At 48.3% G+C, this 18,583-nt stretch overlaps 1 protein-coding gene across 1 annotated transcript in view; it reads left to right on the forward strand.

The window, feature by feature from the left end:
* FHIP1B (FHF complex subunit HOOK interacting protein 1B) overlaps window positions 1-18,583 on the forward strand; it is a 76,897-nt gene that overhangs the window by 2,730 nt on the left and 55,584 nt on the right. The window lies entirely within an intron of this gene.

Genomic DNA, 18,583 nt, shown 5'->3' on the forward strand with positions numbered 1-18,583 from the left:
TGACCACTTAACTATCCAGTTGGTGAGGTGCACATTGTGTCCAAAATGGGGTTCTCACCTGTCTTTAAGGGCACACCTGAGCACACCTTTGCTTTCCTGTCTCGGTGGGTTCTAGTTCCATTGGACGGATGGAGGAAGCCATTGACCACTTAGCTATCCAGGTGGTGAGGTGCACATTGCGTCCAAAATGGGGCTCTCACCTGTCTTTAAGGGCACACCTGGGCACACCTTTGCTTTCCTGTCTCGGTGGGTTCTAGTTCCATTGGACGGATGGAGGAGCCCACTGACCACTTAACTATCCAGTTGGTGAGGTGCACATTGTGTCCAAAATGGGGTTCTCACCTGTCTTTAAGGGCACACCTGAGCACACCTTTGCTTTCCTGTCACGGTGGGTTCTAGTTCCATTAGACGAATGGAGGAGCCCACTGACCACTTAGCTATCCATTTGGTGAGATGCACATTGCGTCCAAAATGGGGCTCTCACCTGTCTTTAAGGGCACACCTGGGCACACCTTTGCTTTCCTGTTTCGGTGGGTTCTAGTTCAATTGGATGGATGGAGGAACCCACTGACCACTTAGCTATCCAGTTGGTGAGGTGCACATTGCGTCCAAAATGGGGCTCTCACCTGTCTTTAAGGGCACACCTGAGCACACCTTTGCCTTCCTGTCTCGGTGGGTTCTAGTTCCATTAGACGAATGGAGGAGCCCACTGACCACTTAGCTATCCAGCTGGTGAGATGCACATTGCGTCCAAAATGGGGCTCTCACCTGTCTTTAAAGGCACACCTGGGCACACCTTTGCTTTGTTTCCGGTGGGTTCTAGTTCCATTGGACGGATGGAGGAAGCCATTGACCACTTAGCTATCCAGGTGGTAAGGTGCACATTGCGTCCAAAATGGGGTTCTCACCTGTCTTTAAGAGCACACCTGAGCACACCTTTGCTTTCCTGTCTCGGTGGGTTCTAGTTCCATTAGACGAATGGAGGAGCCCACTGACCACTTAGCTATCCATTTGGTGAGATGCACATTGCGTCCAAAATGGGGCTCTCACCTGTCTTTAAAGGCACACCTGGGCACACCTTTGCTTTGTTTCTGGTGGGTTCTAGTTCCATTGGACGGATGGAGGAACCCACTGACCACTTAACTATCCAGTTGGTGAGGTGCACATTGCGTCCAAAATGGGGCTCTCACCTGTCTTTAAGGGCACACCTGGGCACACCTTTGTTCTCCTGTCTCGGTGGGGTCTAGTTCCATTTGACGGATGGAGGAACCCACTGACCACTTAGCTATCCAGTTGGTGAGGTGCACATTGCATCCAAAATTGGGCTCTCACCTGTCTTTAAGGGCACACCTGGGCACACCTTTGTTCTCTTGTCTCGGTGGCTTCTAGTTCCATTGGACGGATGGAGGAACCCACTGACCACTTATCTATCCAGTTGTTGAAGTGCACATTGCATCCAAAATGGGGTTCTCACCTGTCTTTAAGGGCACACCTTTGCTTTCCTGGTGGGTTCTAGTTCCATTGGACAGATGGAGGAACCCACTGACTACTTATCTATCCAGTTGTTGAAGTGCACATTGCATCCAAAATGGGGTTCTCACCTGTCTTTAAGGGCACACCTTTGCTTTCCTGGTGGGTTCTAGTTCCATTGGACAGATGGAGGAACCCACTGACTACTTATCTATCCAGTTGTTGAAGTGCACATTGCATCCAAAATGGGGCTCTCACCTGTCTTTAAGGGCACACCTTTGCGTGGCACACACCTGAGTGTCAAAATGGGACTCCTTCTTACTATATTATAATATTATTATGTTTATTTATGCTCCATTTTTCTCTCCACAAGGAGAGTCAAAGTGGCTATGTATCTGTTAGTAGTATAAGAATGTTGTTGTTTTGTTTATGTTTGTTTATGTATCCTGCTTTTCTCTCCACCAAGGAGACTCAAACCGGCTTACGTTAAATATATATATAATCTACAGACATTAAAACATAATTAAATATCATTTGGTATTTCTAAAATCCATATTCAGAACTAAAAACCTGTACATCAGGCCGCACCTGTGTGGAGGTGCCGTGGCATACGCTTGAGCAATGTGAAGGCGGTCATGCATTCTCGTGGATGAAGGGCACAAGCAGGCCTGCTTTCCTGTTGTTTTAGACCGACACATCTACCATGACCCAGGTGTAGGTCACAGTGGGGACGATGGGAGTTGTAGTCCAGTAGCATCATCATCCCGAGTCAGGCCGATGTTGGTGCCCAGGCCCTGTTTTGAAGGGGCTTCTGAGGGTCACAGCAGAGGTGTATTTCTGTGGGTAAAAACAAGGTGATTTTTGGTGATGGGAGGGGGGCCATAGGGGGTGAATCAGGAGGGGTCACTTTTAAAGCCAGGAGGCTCATGGGACATTGACTTTGAATGGCCCCCAATGCCCTTCCTGGACGTTGTGTCCCTTGTTGTATTTGTGACAACAGCCCTCTTGTTGTTGGTGGGTTCTTTAAAGGGGTCTGCTGCCCTCCTTATTGGTGGTGGGGTCCTTAAAGGGGTCTGCTGCCCTCCTTATTGGTAGTGGGTTCCTAAAGGGGTCTGCTGCCCTCCTTATTGGTGGTGGGGTCCTTAAAGGGGGTCCACTGCCCTCCTTATTGGTGGTGGGGTCCTTAAAAGGGGTCTGCTGCCCTCCTTATTGGTGGTGGGGTCCTTCAAGGGGTCTTCTGCCCTCCTTATTGGTGGTGGGGTCCTTAAAGGGGGCTGCCACCCTCCTTATTGGTGGTGGGGTCCTTAAAGGGGTCTGCTGCCCTCCTTATTGGTGGTGGGTTCCTTAAAGGGGTCTGCCACCCTCCTTATTGGTGGTGGGGTCCTTAAAGGGGTCTGCTGCCCTCTTTATTGGTGGTAGGGTCCTTAAAGGGGTCTGCCACCCTCCTTATTGGTGGTGGGGTCCTTAAAGGGGTCTGCTGCCCTCCTTATTGGTGGTGGGGTCCTTAAAGGGGGCTGCCACCCTCCTTATTGGTGGTGGGGTCCTTAAAGGGGTCTGCTGCCCTCCTTATTGGTGGTGGGTTCCTTAAAGGGGTCTGCCACCCTCCTTATTGGTGGTGGGGTCCTTAAAGGGGTCTGCTGCCCTCCTTATTGGTGGTGGGTTCCTTAAAGGGGTCTGCCACCCTCCTTATTGGTGGTGGGGTCCTTAAAGGGGTCTGCTGCCCTCCTTATTGGTGGTAGGGTCCTTAAAGGGGTCTGCCGCCCTCCTTATTGGTGGTGGGGTCCTTAAAGGGGTCTGCCACCCTCCTTATTGGTGGTGGGGTCCTTAAAGGGGTCTGCTGCCCTCCCTATTGGTGGTAGGGTCCTTAAAGGGGTCTGCTGCCCTCCTTATTGGTGGTGGGGTCCTTAAAGGGGTCTGCTGCCCTCCTTATTGGTGGTGGGGTCCTTAAAGGGGTCTGCTGCCCTCCCTATTGGTGGTAGGGTCCTTAAAGGGGTCTGCTGCCCTCCTTATTGGTGGTGGGGTCCTTAAAGGGGTCTGCTGCCCTCCTTATTGGTGGTGGGGTTCTTCAAGGGGTCTGCTGCCCTCCTTATTGGTGGTGGGTTCCTTAAAGGGGGTCCACTGCCCTCCTTATTGGTGGTGGGGTCCTTAAAGGGGTCTGCTGCCCTTCTTATTGGTGGTAGGGTCCTTAAAGGGGTCCACTGCCCTCCTTATTGGTGGTGGGTTCCTTCAAGGGGTCTGCTGCCCTCCTTATTGGTGGTGGGGTCTTTCAAGGGGGTCTGCTGCCCTCCTTATTGGTGGTGGGTTCCTTCAAGGGGTCTGCTGTCCTCCTTATTGGTGGTGGGTTCCTTAAAGGGGGTCTGCTGCCCTCCTTATTGGTGGTGGGGTCCTTAAAGGGGGTCTGCTGCCCTCCTTACTGGTGGTGGGTTCCTTCAAGGGGTCTGCTGCCCTCCTTATTGGTGGTGGGGTCCTTAAAAGGGGTCTGCTGCCCTCCTTATTGGTGGTGGGGTCCTTAAAAGGGGTCTGCTGCCCTCCTTATTGGTGGTGGGGTCTTTCAAGGGGGTCTGCTGCCCTCCTTATTGGTGGTGGGGTCTTTCAAGGGGTCTGCTGCCCTCCTTATTGATGGTGGGGTCCTTAAAAGGGGTCTGCTGCCCTCCTTATTGGTGGTGGGTTCCTTCAAGGGGTCTGCTGCCCTCCTTATTGGTGGTGGGTTCCTTCAAGGGGTCTGCTGCCCTCCTTGCTGTGTGTGCAGTGCTTTTGGGCCTGCTTTCTGTTGTTGTTATTGTTGCTATTTCTTCCAATTCTCTGTAAACATCTCCAAAAATATCTCTTAGAATCGCAGGTGCTTTTTTGTGTACACACACAAATATATATATGTATGTATGTATATGTATATGCATATGTTTGGGTGTTTTTCTTTTGGTGGTACTGAAATTAGTTTTGCATCTTGCAATCGGCGGCATCTTCGAATGGATGAAATACAGTGTGGTTGTGGTGATGAATGATGTCCTGCTTTTAGGTGGCATTTTCGAATTGATGAAATGCAGTGTTGTGATGCTGATGGTACCCTGCTTGGTTGAGACCCACAAGCAGCTCACAATGTTGAAATAGCCATGCAATTTAAAACCCTGTGACACGTACAAGTGTTGAAATAGAATGCAACATGCAACCCCGATGACCCTGCCGAGGGAGGCATGCTGGCTGAGACTCCTTGAGACCCATATTGGCCTGTGTCATTGGAGGGGGGTGGGTCATCCTCAGGGCCGGACCCCCATCTCCTTCCCCATAAATAGCAGCCCCTCCTCCCTCGCTGCTCCACGGCCTGTTGCCACAGAGAGCCTCCCTCTGGGCCCTTGCCAGGCCTGGCTCTGGGCCCGGCCACCAGCCAGGTTTCCTCTTACAGCCCCCCTTCCTCCCCACCTGCGGAGTTTGTTGCCTGTTGAAGGCCCGCCTGCATGTTTTCTTGTCCTGTTTGTTGCATGAGATTAGACTCCCAGGACCATAGTTCAGCTGGAAGGGCTCCCCAAAGGGCATCCAGTCCAACCCCCTTCTGCACCAGAGGAAGGCACCATCTAACCCCCCCCCCCACCCCTGCGTAAAGCCCACCAGAAAAGGAAGGAGATTCCATCATCAGAATTAGAATAACATTATTATTGTCATTGTACACCGTACTACGAAATTAAATGCCATTCCCCAAACACATTATATATGGACTACAGTGATAAAAACAAAACACCCATCCTTCCACATTCGAATTATTACTGCACAGCCCCTAATGCCAATATATTGGTGAATGGATGGATAAATGATCAGATAGATGGGTTGGTGCATGGATAGGTAGGTAGGTAGAGAAAGACACCAGTGAATAAAGAGATAGAGAAAGAGAGAAATGTATTGGTGAATGGATGGATGGATGGATAGATAGATACGTAGAAAAAGACACAGGCAAATAATGAGATAGAGAAAGAGAGAAATGTATTGATGGATGGATGGATAGAGAAAGACACTGGTGAATAGAGAGATGGAGAGAAATGTATTGGTGGATGAATGGATGGATAGATAAAGTCACCGGTGAATATAGAGATAGAGAAAGGTATTGGTGGATGGATGGACGGATGGAGAAAGATAGCAGTGCTTAGAGATATAGAGAAAGAGAGAAATGTATTGGGGGATGAATGGACAGATGGATAGATAGAGAAAGACACCGGTGAATAGAGATGGAGAAAGAGAGAAATGTATTGGTGGATGGATGGATGGATGGATGGATGGATAGATAGATAGATAGATAGATAGATACACTGGTGAATAGAGAAAGAGAGAAATGGATGGATGGACGGACAGACAGACAGATAGATAAATACGCTAGTGAATAGAGAGATAAAAAGAGAAATGTATTGGTGGATGGATGGAAGGATAGATAGAGAAAGACACCGGTGAATAGAGAGATAGAGAAAGAGAGAAATGGGTGGGTGGGTGGATAGATAGACAGACCGACTGGTGAAGAGAGAAATGGATGGATGGACGGACGGACAGACAGACAGATAAATACGCTAGTGAATAGAGAGATAAAGAGAGAAATGTATTGATGGATGGATGGATGGATAGATAGATAGAGAAAGACACTGGTGAATAGATAGATAGAGATACCGGTGAATAGAGAGATAAAGAGAGAAATGGATGGATGGATGGATGGATGGATGGATGGATAGATAGATAGATAGATAGATAGATAGATAGAGACACTGGTGCGTAGAGAGATAGAGAAAGAGAGAAATAGATGGATGGATGGATGGATAGATAGGGAAAGACACCGGTGAATAGAGAGATGGAGAAAGAGAGAAATGTATTGGTGAATGGATGGAGAAGTGGATCCATAAGTAGATGATAGAGGAAGACAGAGAAAGAAATGGATAGGTAAGCTGGTAGGTAAAGAGTGAACGAGAGACTAGAATGGCTTGATTGTACATCATGCAATGAATTTAAATACCTCCCTCAAAACACATGATATATGTAGAACTAAAAATACCAAAAGTACCCATCCTTTCAACCTTCTAATCCCCATTGCACTGCCCCTCACATCAGTGTGAAACTATAATGTTCAGTATAGTCACAGCTCTGGCCTAAAAGCTCTTTCTCAGCCCATTTTTCCTTGTGTTTATCATCCTCTATTCCATTTGCCAGATGATAATAACTCGAAGAAAAAAAAAAGACTATCCTAGGTGAGATGGCTCCTTAAGAACATTTTGGGCTTTGAGCCCGTCTTTCAATCTCTTTTCCTGTCCTCCAACATTCCGTTTTGCGTTCTTGAGTTTGGAGTAGAGCAACTGCTTTGGAAGACGGTGGTTGGGCATCTGGACAACGTGGCCGGTCCAGCAGAGCTGATGGTGGAGGACCATCGCTTCAGTGCTGGTGGTCTTTGCTTCCAGCACGCTGACGTTTGTCTGCATTGGTCTTCCCAAGAGATTTGCAGGATTTTCCGGAGGCAGTGCTGATGGAATCATTCCAGGAGTTGCATGTGACGTCTGTAGATAGTCCACGTCTCTCAGGGTTGGGAGGACAATAGCTTTATAAACAAGCACCTTAGTCTCCCTATGGATGTCCCGGCCCTCAGACACTCTGTGCTTCATCGGGAAAAATGTTGCACTCTCGGAGCTCAGGCGGTGTTGTATTTCAGTGTCAAAGTTGACTTTTGTGGAGAGGTGGCTGCCAAGGGAGCGGAAATGGTCAACATTTTCTAATGTTACACCATTAAGTTGTATCTCCGGCATTGGAGAGGGGTTGGCTGGTGACTGCTGGAAGAGCACTTTGGTTTTCTCGATGTTCAATGACAGGCCCAGCTTCTCGTATGCTTCTGCGAAGGTGTTTAGAGTGGCTAACAACCCATCAATCTCTATACTGTTCCAGCCCAGCTTACCTGTCCGAACATATCCCCCTCTATGTCCCACCTCGGAGTTTAAGATCTTCTGGGGTGGCCCTTCTCTCGAACCCACCACTGGCACAAATGCGCTTGGCGGGGACGAGGGACTGGGCCTTCTCAGTGATGGTCCCCTGCCTGTGGAACTTGCTCCCCAGTGAAATTAGGTGAACTACATCCCTCCTTTCCTTCAGGAAGAAGTTGAAAACATGGTTGTGGGACCAGGCTTTCGGCTAGCAGGCTGACAATGATGGTAACGCTATGGAAAACGGACTATGGACAGGCTTCTGATTGTGTTGTTGGTTGCAGAATTCAGTTCTGGATAAGGCTAACCAGCCAGTAGTATTTTTAAATGGATTTAATTTTAAACTAATTTAATGTTTTACTTATATGTAATTATTGTATTTATTATGTAGTATGTGGGGGTATCAAATTGTTGCCGGCTGTAACCCGCCCTGAGTCCCCCTGCAAGGGTTGTGTCACGTTGCTAGGGCTCTACCTTGTTTAGGTGGAGATGAATCAAAACTCCCAGTTTTAACAAACTGTTTAATTAAAACAGCACTCCCTTGCTGGCTGTTTTTATAGTCCAAAATATAACACACAAAGATAGCACGCAGCTACAGAATAAACAAAAACTGATAGCAAAAATAACTTCGTAGTCAAAAGGGTCCAGTTTGGTGGCCAAATGCCGAGAGTTCAATAAACAAAGTCCAGGGGTCAAGGGTCTATACCAGGCATGGGGAACCTTCGGCCCTCCAGGTGTGGTGGACTTCAACTCCCACAATTCCTTGAGGCCAAGGTAAGCCTTTGGGGCGAATGCCGAGCCTCAAGGAATTGTGGGAGTTGAAGTCCACCACACCTGGAGGGCCGAAGGTTCCTGACCCCTGGTCTATACCGTAGTCAAAAACCAGTCCAAAGGTTCAAGGTTCCAGGATTCCAAGATTACAGGAGACAGGTCAGGACACCGAAAAATCCAACAGACCTGGGGGAAAAACCAGCAGCATCCACCACCAAAATGCAACAGATACTTTTTTTCCCAAAGATAAGTCTCAAAGTTAGCTCCTTAAATCCAGTAACACCTAGCTGCAACCCATCTCCTGCATACCTCCACCCTTAATTGCTTTTACCTGTAAACTCAGCCTACTCAAACTACTCAGCCCTTTAGAACCAAGACTTACATTAACTCTTCCATCACCAACCGCCAGGTCTACCACCACCAACCACCATCAACTATGGAAAATATGACAGGTTGAGACTGAAATAAAATAAATTCTCTGGACTGCAGTGGCAACCCTTCTTCATTTTTAAGTGGGATCCCTTTCCGTGCCACTTGAATCCGTGGCCCCATAGCACCCTAGTCTCTGAAGCATCAAAAGTCAAGCTTTGCCCCTTCTGCTCAAAAGGAACTCCTTGTGTATATTGAGACCTGGCTCTCCTGCCCCCTTCTTAGCCTTCCCTTCTTGGGAAGTGACGCCTGGCTCGAGAGCAGTACGTGTGAAAAAGATCTTGGAGTCCTCGTGGACAACAAGTTAAACATGAGCCTACAATGTGATGTGACGGCAAAAAAAGCCAATGGGATTTTGGCATGCATCAAGAGGAGCATAGTGTCTAGATCTAAGGAAGACATGCTCCCCATGCTCTATTCCGCTTTGGTTAGACCACATCTGGAATACTGTGTCCAATTCTGGGCACCACAATTCAAGAGAGATATTGATAAGCTGGAATGTGTCCAGAGGAGGGCGACTAAAATGATCAAGGGTCTGGAGAACAAGCCCTATGAGGAGCGGCTGAAAGAGCTGGGCATGTTTAGCCTGAAGAAGAGAAGGCTGAGAGGAGATATGATAGCCATGTATAAATATGTGAGAGGAAGCCACAGGGAGGAGGAGGGAGCGAGCTTCCTTTCTGCTTCCTTGGAGACTAGGACGCAATGGAACAATGGCTTCAAACTACAAGAGAGGAGATTCCATCTGAACATGAGGAAGAACTTCCTGACTGTGAGAGCCGTTCAGCAGTGGAACTCTCTGCCCTGGAGTGTGGTGGAGGCTCCTTCTTTGGAAGCTTTTAAGCAGAGGCTGGATGGCCATCTGTCAGGGGTGATTTGAATGCAATATTCCTGCTTCTTGGCAGAATGGGGTTGGACTGGATGGCCCATGACTGTGAGAACCGTTCAGCAGTGGAACTCTCTGCCCCGGAGTGTGGTGGAGGCTCCTTCTTTGGAAGCTTTGAAGCAGAGGCTGGATGGCCATCTGTCAGGGGTGATTTGAATGCAATATTCCTGCTTCTTGGCAGAATGGGGTTGGCCCATGAGGTCTCTTCCAACTCTTTGATTCTATGATTCTATGATTCTTCAAGCTAAATATTCCCACCAGCTCCCTCAGCTGCTCCTCATTGAGAATCATAGTTTCTAGACCTTGGACCCTTTTGGTGACTCTTCACCGTCGGACCTGTCAGTCTTGCCCATATCCTTCTTGAATTGTGTTCCCTGGAACCGGACGAATGCAGGGTCATTCGAGGTGAAGAGGTCTGGCCAAAGCAGAACTAGGACTGGAAACTACTCCTGTTGATGCAACCTAGAATGGCCTTGGTTCTTTCAGCTGCCGCATCACGGTTTCTCCCACCCGCTTGCATTCCTCCCCCAGGACACTTCTGTGTGTGTGTGTGTGTGTGTGTGGGCGCCAGGAGGGTGCCCCACGTGCCTTTGGGGTGACTAAGAAGCAACCCGCCTCTCCCTTGGCAGCAGGACAGATCTTAATGGGGAGGAGGAGGAGGAGGCAGAAGGCATCGTGCTTCCTCTGTGGGTTTGCATTTGGGGGGCTCCATGACCCCAGTCCCTCCCCAGACACTGATCCTGCAGAGCAGCTCAAGGGAGAGGGGGGAAAAAGCAAAAGAAAGCCCCTTCTCCTTCTTTGATTGCAGTGGGTCTTGGGGGGCATTATCCCTTCCTTCTTGCCCTCAGGCCTCAGTGCCATTCAGTCTGCTCCTTCTCTTCCATTCATAGAATCATAGAATCAAAGAGTTGGAAGAGACCTCATGGGCCATCCAGTCCAACCCCATTCTGCCAAGAAGCAGGAATATTGCATTCAAATCACCCCTGAAAGATGACCATCCAGCCTCTGCTTAAAAGCTTCCAAAGAAGGAGCCTCCACCACACTCCGGGGCAGAGAGTTCCACTGCTGAACGGCTCTCACAGTCAGGAAGTTCTTCCTCATGTTCAGATGGAATCTCCTCTCTTGTAGTTTGAAGCCATTCCTCCATTGCGTCCTAGTCTCCAGGGAAGCAGAAAGGAAGCTTGCTCCCTCCTCCTCCCTGTGGCTTCCTCTCACATATTTATCCATGGCCCTCATTCTGTCTCCTCTCAGCCTTCTCTTCTTCAGGCTAAACATGCCCAGCTCCTTAAGCCGCTCCTCATGGGGCTTGTTCTCCAGACCCTTGATCTGCTCCCTCCTCCCTGTGGCTTCCTCTCACATATTTATCCATGGCCTTCATCATGTCTCCTCTCAGCCTTCTCTTCTTCAGGCTAAACATGCCCAGCTCTTTAAGCTGCTCCTCATAGGGCTTGTTCTCCAGACCTTTGATCTGCTCCCTCCTCCCTGTGGCTTCCTCTCACATATTTATCCATGGCCCTCATTCTGTCTCCTCTCAGCCTTCTCTTCTTCAGGCTAAACATGCCCAGCTCCTTAAGCCGCTCCTCATGGGGCTTAGAATCATAGAATCATAGAATCAAAGAGTTGGAAGAGACCTCCTGGGCCATCCAGTCCAACCCCATTCTGCCAAGAAGCAAGAATATTGCATTCAAATCACCCCTGACAGATGGCCAACCAGCCTCTGTTTAAAAGCTTCCAAAGAAGGAGCCTCCACCACACTCCGGGGCAGAGAGTTCCACTGCTGAACGGCTCTCACAGTCAGGAAGTTCTTCCTAATGTTCAGATGGAATCTCCTCTCTTGTAGTTTGAAACCATTGTTCCGCGTCCTAGTTCTCCTTGGCTTGCTTGCTTGCTTCTCTAATCCCTTTAGCATTTTATAATTTGCTTTTTTGCTATTTTTATTGCATTGCTATGTTATTGTTAAGCATTTTTATTTGATGTGACTATCTGTTTTAGATGCACTTTTTCATTATTGGAATTGTTGGGGCTTGGCCTCACGTTACCTGCCCTGAGTTCCTTCAGAGAGATGGTGGTAGAGTGTAAATAAAGTTTATTATTATCATATTATTATTAAGTCAGCCTTGGGCTCACCTTAGGTCTCCTGCAGGGAGACCTAAGGTGAGCCCATGGCTGACTTAATAATAATACGATAATAATAAACTTTGGGGGAGGAGGGATCTGCCTTATGCCTTCGGTCTCGCCTAAGCCCAGGCCCCAAGGAACCTCTGAGCATGCGCAGAGTGCTTTCTTGGTATAGCTGTGCTGCTCCTCCAAGGCATTCAAGTTTTTATTTATTTATTTATCGTGTCAGGGCAACCAGTCAATTATATTACATTTCTAACAGAACAAAGCAAACAAACAGACAAAATATAAAATTTGTGAGTTTGGTAGTTGATTCAATGTCCTTTGAGCAGTATCTGGCCCCTTGGAGTGCTTCTGATGTTACTATAAGAAGGTCCTCCCTTGTGCATGTGGCAGGGCTCAGGTTGCATTGCAGCAGGTGGTCAGTGGTTTTCTCTTCTCCACACTCGCATGTCAAGGATTCCACTGCGTGGCTCCATTTCTTGAGGTTGGCTCTGCATCTCGTGGTGCCAGAGCGCAGTCTGTTCAGCACCTTCCAAGTCGCCCAGTCCTCTGTGTGCCCAGGGGGAAGTCTCACATATTGATTGAGGTTCTGGGTTTGAGCCTGCCACTTTTGGACTCTCACTTGCTGAGGTGTCCCAGTGAGTGTCTTTGTAGATCTTAGAAAACTATTTCTTGATTTAAGTCGTTGACGTGCTGGCTGATACCCAAACAGGGGATGAGTTGGAGATCTCTCTGCCTTGGTCCTTTCACTATTGGCTGCAACTTCCCGGCGGATGTCAGGTGGTGCAATACCGGCTAAGCAGTGTAATTTCTCCAGTGGTGTAGGGTGCACACACCCCGTGATGATGCGGCATGTCTCATTAAGAGCCACATCCACTGTTTGAGCGTGGTGAGATGTGTTCCACACTGGGCATGCGTACTCAGCAGCAGAGTAGCATAGTGCAAGGGCAGATGTCTTCACTGTGTCTGGTTGTGATCCCCAGGTTGTGCCAGTCAGCTTTCGTATGATATTGTTTCTAGCACCCACTTTTTGCTTGATGTTCAGGCAGTGCTTCTTGTAGGTCAGAGCACGGTCCAGAGTGACTCCCAGGTATTTGGGTGTGCTGCAATGCTCCCGTGGGATTCCTTCCCAGGTAATAATCCTCAGAGCTCAGGATGCTTCTCTGTTCTTAAAGTGAAAAGCATATGTCTGTGTTTTAAATGGATTAGGGATCAGCTGGTTTTCTCTGTAATAGGCAGTGAGAGCACTCAGAGCTTCGGAGAGCTTCTGTTCAACCATCTCAAAGCTCCCTGCTTGAGCGGTGATGGCACGATCATCAGCATAGATGAAACTCTCCTGCAAGGAGACCTAAGGTGAGCCCATGGCTTACTTAATAATAATATGATAATAATAAACTTTGGGTGAGTAGGGATCTGCCTTATGCCTTCGGTCTTGCCTAAGCCCAGGCCCCAAGGAACTTCTGAGCATGCGCAGAGTGCTTTCTTTCTAGAGCTGTGCTGCTCCTCCATGGCATTCAAGCTGAAGAGCTCCCAAATAAAGGAACCTCTGAGCATGTGCAGAGTAGGGTTTTTTTTTGTATAGCTGTGCCACCCCTTCATGGTATTCAAGCTGAAGAGCTCCCAAATAAAGGAATCTCTGAGCATGTACAGAGTGCTTTCTTTGTAGAGCTCTGCTTCTCCTCCATGTCATTCAAGCTGAAGAGCTCCCAAATAAAGTAATCTCTGAGCATGTGCAGAGTGCTTTCTTTGTAGAGCTGTGCCGCCCCTCCATGGCATTCAAGTTGAAGAGCTCCCAAATAAAGAAACCTCTGAGCATGTGCAGAGTGCTCTTTTAATAGCTGTGCCACCCCTCCATGGCATCCACGCTGAAAAGCTCCCAAATAAAGGAACCTCTGAGCATGTGCAGAGTGCTTTCTTTGTATAGTTGTGCTGCCCTTCCATGGCATTCGAGCTGAAAATCTCCCAAATAAAGGGAACTCTGAGCATATGTAGAGTGCTTCCTTTGTAGAGCTGTGCTGCTCCTCCATGGCATTCAAGCTGAAGAGCTCCCAAATAAAGTAATCTCTGAGCATGTGCAGAGTGCTTTCTTTGTATAGCTGTGTCACCCCTTCATGGTATTCAAGCTGAAGAGCTCCCAAATAAAGGGACCTCTGAGCATGTGCAGAGTGGGTTTTTTTTGTATAGCTGTGCCACTCCTCCATGACATTCATGCTGAAGTGCTCCGAAATAAAGGAACCTCTGAGCATGTGCAGAGTGCTTTTGTATAGCTGTACCACCCCTCCATGGTATTTAAAGCTGAAGAGCTCCCAAATAAAGGAACCTCTGAGCATGTGCAGAGTGCTTTTTTTTATAGCTGTGCCACCCCTCCATGGCAATCAAGCTGAAGAGTTCCCAAATAAAGCAACCTCTGAGCATGTGCAGAGTAGGTTTTTTTATATAGCTGCGTCACCCCTTCATGGTATTCAAGCTGAAGAGCATCCAAAAAAGTGACCTCTGAGCATGTGCAGAGTGCTTTTGTATAGCTGTGCCACCCCTCCATGGCATTCATGCTGAAGAGCATCCAAAATAGTGACCTCTGAGCATGTGCAGAGTGCTTTTGTATAGCTGTACCACCCCTCCATGGTATTCAAGCTGAAGAGCTCCCAAATAAAGGAACCTCTGAGCATGTACAGAGTGCTTTCTTTGTAGAGCTCTGCTGCTCCTCCATGGTATTCCAGTTGAAGAGCTCCCAAATAAAGGAACCTCTGAGCATGAGCAGAGTGCTTTCTTTGTATAGTTGTGTTGCCCTTCCATGGCATTCGAGCTGAAAAGCTCCCAAATAAAGGGAACTCTGAGCATATGTAGAGTGCTTTCTTTGCATAGCTGTACCACCCCTCCATGGTATTTAAAGCTGAAGAGCGCCCAAATAAAGGAACCTCTGAGCATGTGCAGAGTAGGGTTTTTTTTATATAGCTGTGTCACCCCTTCATGGTATTCAAGCTGAAGAGCTTCCAAATAAAGGAACCTCTGAGCATGTGCAGAGTAGGCTTTTTTATATAGCTGTGCCACCCCTCCATGGTATTTAAAGCTGAAGAGCTCCCAAATAAAGGAACCTCTGAGCATGTGCAGAGTGCTCTTTTAATAGCTGTGCCACCCCTCCATGGCATCCACGCTGAAAAGCTCCCAAATAAAGGAACCTCTGAGCATGTGCAGAGTGCTTTCTTTGTATAGCTGTGCTGCTCCTCCATGGCAATCAAGCTGAAGAGCTCCCAAATAACGGGACCTCTGAGCATGTGCAGAGTGCTCTTTTAATAGTTGTGCCGTCCATCCATGTCATTCAAGCTGAAGAGCTCCCAAATAAAAGAATCTCTGAGCATGTGCAGAGTGCTTTTGTATAGCTGTACCACCCCTCCATGGTATTTAAAGCTGAAGAGCTCCCAAATAACGGGACCTCTGAGCATGTGCAAAGTGGGTTTGTTTTGTATAGCTGTGCCACCCCTCCATGGCATTCGAGCTGAAGAGCTCCCAAATAAAGGGACCTCTGAGCATGTGCAGAGTGCTTTTGTATAGCTGTGCCACCCCTCCATGGCATCCACGCTGAAAAGCTCCCAAATAAAGAAACCTCTGAGCATGTGCAGAGTGCTCTCTTTGTATAGCTGTGCCGCCCCTCCTTGGCATTCATGCTGAAGAGCATCCAAAAAAGTGACCTCTGAGCATGTGCAGAGTGCTTTTGTATAGCTGTACCACCCCTCCATGGTATTTAAAGCTGAAGAGCTCCCAAATAACGGGACCTCTGAGCATGTGCAGAGTGCTTTCTTTGTATAGCTGTGCTGCTCCTCCATGGCATTCCAGTTGAAGAGCTCCCAAATAAAAGAATCTCTGAGCATGTGCAGAGTGCTTTCTTTGTATAGCTGTGCTGCTCCTCCATGGCATTCCAGTTGAAGAGCTCCCAAATAAAAGAATCTCTGAGCATGTGCAGAGTAGGTTTTTTTATATATATATATAGCTGTATCACCCCTTCATGGTATTCAAGCTGAAGAGCTCCCAAATAAAGCAACCTCTGAGCATGTGCAGAGTGCTCTTTTAATAGCTGTGCCACCCCTCCTTGGCATTCATGCTGAAGAGCATCCAAAAAAGTGACCTCTGAGCATGTGCAGAGTGCTTTTGTATAGCTGTACCACCCCTCCATGGTATTTAAAGCTGAAGAGCGCCCAAATAAAGAGCCCTCTGAGCATGTGCAGAGTGCTTTTTTTAATAGCTGCGCCACCCCTCCATGGTATTTAAAGCTGAAGAGCTCCCAAATAAAGGAACCTCTGAGTATGTGCAGAGTTCTCTTTTAATAGCTGTGCCACCCCTCCATGGCATTCACGCTGTAAAGCTCCCAAATAAAGGGACCTCTGAGCATGTGCAGAGTGCTCTTTTAATAGCTGTGCCACCCCTCCTTGGCATTCATGCTGAAGAGCATCCAAAAAAGTGACCTCTGAGCATGTGCAGAGTGCTTTTGTATAGCTGTACCACCCCTCCATGGTATTTAAAGCTGAAGAGCTCCCAAATAAAGGAACCTCTGAGCATGTGCAGAGTGGGGCTTTTTTGTATAGCTGTGCTGCCCCTCCAGCCAAAGTGGGAATGTGTCCCAAGGGGGGACCCCCCATGTTGGGGGGTCTCTGCTGATTCCGGTCATGCCGGTCAGGCCTCATGCATCCAAGGCAGTAGCCCTTGCATTTGTCCATCCTGCTGTCTTGATGCCAAGGACAGTGGCCACCCCTCTTCCGGCCTTTCAAAGGGGCTTCCTTGCCCCCTCTCTGTCCTGCCCTTCTGTTTGGGGTCCGCAGGGACTCCAGGTGTAGCCCAGAGCCTGTTCAGGGGCCAAACGCCTGCGTGTTGTGGCCTGACCTCTTGCTCTGACCTCCTTGGCCGCTAACTCCCTGGGCTCTGGGCCACAACGGGTAGCTTTAACCAGGCCTTGGTCCGGCCGGCAGCGCTTGGCTGCCCCTTCCTGGGACTCACTCAGCAAAGGAGGTCGCTTGACCGCTTGACCACCTGCCAGGGATGTCACCCTCCCTCCTTTGACTGGCCGAGGGCCCTCTCTTGACCTCCCGCAGGGCAACTTGGAGGCCATATCCTGAATACGAGAGAACACCAAAGACCATTCAATCCAACCCCAGCAAAAAGCAGTCGAAGCACTCCTGGCAGATGGCCTGCTAGGCTCCTCTGTCCCACCATTCTTTTGCTGACCTCTTCACCAGGGAGAGAAGGGCTTTCCTCCGTTTTCGGTGTTGTGTGCATTGGGCAGAAATGTAGTTCACGTTCTTGCTGTGTTATATATATTCAAAGCGCCCAAGACTAAGAATTGCAATTGTAAATTAAAACCTAAACCATTCACCATTCAGGATGATTAAAAATGTGTCATTAAAACAGATAAATCCATTCTGAGAATAGGGTTGTTTCTTTCTCAGGTCAGGAATGCTCAGGGGCGCTTCTGCTCAATTGCTGTGCATTTTCCGGGCTGTCTGGCCATGTTCCAGAAGCATTCTCTCCTGACATTTCGCCTGCATCTATAGCAGGCATTCTCAAAGGTTATGACATGCTTCTGCTCATTCCTCTCCCTAGTGTCTAGATCAGTGTTTCTCAACCTGGGGGTCAGGAGGGGGTGTCAGAGGGGTCTCTAAAGACCATCAGAAAACATAGTATTTTCTGTTGGTCATGGGGGTTCTGTGTGGGAAGTTTGGTCCAATTCTGTCATGCGGAAGAACTTCCTGACTGTGAGAGCCGTTCAGCAGTGGAACTCTCTGCCCCGGAGTGTGGTGGAGGCTCCTTCTTTGGAAGCTTTTAAGCAGAGGCTGGATGGCCATCTGTCAGGGGTGATTTGAATGCAATATTCCTGCTTCTTGGCAGAATGGGGTTGGACTGGATGATGGCCCAGGAGGTCTCTTCCAACTCTTTGATTCTAGGATTCTATGGTGAGGTTCAGAATGCTATTTCATTGTGGGTGAACTATAAATCCCAGCAACTACAACTCCCAAATGCTGAGTTCTATTTTCCCCAAACTCCACCAGTGTTCACATTTGGGGATATTGAGTATTTGTGCCAAGTTTAGTCCATATCCATCATTGTTTGAATCCACAGTGCTCTCCGGATGTAGGTGAACTACAACTCCAAAAATTCAAGGTCAATGTCCACCAGACCCTCCCAGTATTTCCTCTTGGTCATGGGAGTTCTGTGTGCCAAGTTTGGTTCAATTCCATTGTTGGTGAACTTCAGAATAGTCTTTGATTGTAGGTGAACTATAAATCCCAGCAACTACAACTCCCAAATAGACAAAATCAACCCCCCAACCCCACGAGTATTCAGATTTGGGCCTATCGGGTATTTGGGCCAAATTTGGTCCAGTGAATGAAAATCCATCTTGCATATCAGATATTTACATTATGATTCATAGCAGTAGTAAAATGACAGTTATGTAGTAGCAATGAAAATAATGTTATGGTTGGGGGTCAGCACAACATGAGGAACTGTACTAAGGGGTCACAGCATTAGGAAGGTTGAGAACCACTGGTCTAGATCCAGGGAAGTCCTGCTCCCCATGCTCTATTCTGCCTTGGTTAGACCATACCTGGAATCACAATGTGCCCAGAGGAGGGTGACCAAAATGATCTAAGGCCTGGAGAACAAGTCCAGTGAGGAGCGGCTTAAAGAGTTCGGGCATGTTTAGTTTGCAGAAGAGAAGGCTGAGAGGAGACATGATAGCCATGTATAAATATGTGAGAGGAAGCCACAGGGAGGAGGAGGGAGCAAGCTTCCTTTCTGCTGCCCTGGAGACTAGGAAGCAATGGAGATTCCACCTGAACATTAGGAAGAACTTCCTACCTGTATGAGAGAGCTGTTCAGCAGTGGAACTCTCTGCCCTGCAGTGTAGTGGAGACTCCTTATTCGGAAGCTAAATTTGAAACAGAGGCTGTATGGCCGTCTGGTTAGTGCTAGCAGAAGTATCGCA

The sequence above is a fragment of the Anolis sagrei genome, chromosome 3 (genome assembly GCF_037176765.1).
Source record: "Anolis sagrei isolate rAnoSag1 chromosome 3, rAnoSag1.mat, whole genome shotgun sequence".
NCBI lineage: Eukaryota > Metazoa > Chordata > Lepidosauria > Squamata > Dactyloidae > Anolis > Anolis sagrei.